Raw genomic sequence first — 1247 nt, 5'->3', positions numbered from 1 at the left:
GGCCGCGTTACCGGCCAGCTCGAGGATTTCAGCGGTCAGATACTCGAGCACAGCAGCCAGATCGACCGGGGCTCCGGCACCCACACGCTCAGCACAGTTACCCTTTCTCAGGAGCCTGTGAACACGGCCCACCGGGAACTGCAGTCCAGCCCGGGAGGAGCGAGACTTGGCCTTGGCCCGAGCTTTCCCGCCGGTCTTTCCTCTTCCAGCCATTTCCACAATCTCACAAATACTTTCACAAAGAATGAATAATTTCCTTAGCATTGATAGCATATCGCAGGCAGTCAGGATGGCCGAGTGGTCTAAGGCGCTGCGTTTAGGTCGCAGTCTCCACTGGAGGCGTGGGTTCGAATCCCACTTCTGACAAGTTGTGTTTTGACTGAACTGGAGGCATTTGGGAGCAGCGGCAAAAAGCAAAGAAAAATCAGGAAAGAACATGGGCAAACAAAATAACAATGGACCCAAAGATGTTGCATGAAAACATTAGAGTCAGAGGCAACTAAGCAAACAGCGGGGCACAGAAAAGATCAAAAATGTAACCTTTGTATCGGTTTGGAAGATGTTGCCAATATCCTTAAAGAATACATTGCTGTCTTCCCGAATGAGAGGGTGATGCAGATATTGTTATTAAGGAGGAGGAGTGTGAAGTATTGGACGTGATAACTTAAGGAGAGAGGAAGTCTTAATGGGATGAGCATCTTGTCTGTGGATAAATCACCAGGACCAGATGAAATGTACCCCAGGCTGTTGAAAGAAGCCAGGGAAGAAATAGTGTAAGGTCTGACCATCATTTTCCAATCCCTCACTGGATACAGTTGTGGTGCCAGAGGATTGGAGGTCTTGTAACGTTGCAATAAAAGCAAAAATACGAGGCAGATCAAGCAGGGCTGATCCTTTTGAGTAGAGAAACAGGGCTGAATTCCCTGAACCAGTGCTACAGCTTTCAGAATAGAAGGAGCCTATACACACCTGATGGGTTCCACTTAAACAAAAGAGCTGGAGGTGTTGACGGTCAGAACAGATAAAATGTGGAGGAGTGTTTGAAGCAGATGCTGTGTGGTTACTGTAGTTGTACTATGGAGTTATTTCAAGGAGGAGATTCTGAATGTAATGGATCAACGTGGACCCGTCCAAGGCAAAGGTTCTAAGCTTCACTGTGGTCCAGCCTGGTTGAATGGAACTGAAGCAAACAAATCATCCAGAAGTGGAAAAGAAATATAAGGCCATGAAAGCACATAATTCAGATG

The 1247-nt window shown here is 47.1% G+C and overlaps 1 non-coding gene across 1 annotated transcript; it reads left to right on the top strand.

The window, feature by feature from the left end:
• Positions 1-283: 283 nt before the first annotated feature.
• trnal-uag (transfer RNA leucine (anticodon UAG)) lies at positions 284-366 on the top strand. Its single transcript has one exon. It is a non-coding gene; the product is annotated as a tRNA-Leu (tRNA).
• The last annotated feature ends 881 nt before the right edge of the window (positions 367-1247 follow it).

This window comes from Heterodontus francisci, unplaced genomic scaffold (assembly GCF_036365525.1).
Source record: "Heterodontus francisci isolate sHetFra1 unplaced genomic scaffold, sHetFra1.hap1 HAP1_SCAFFOLD_59, whole genome shotgun sequence".
In the NCBI taxonomy this organism is placed as follows: Eukaryota; Metazoa; Chordata; class Chondrichthyes; order Heterodontiformes; family Heterodontidae; genus Heterodontus; species Heterodontus francisci.
This window is presented reverse-complemented; position numbering and strand designations above follow the sequence as displayed.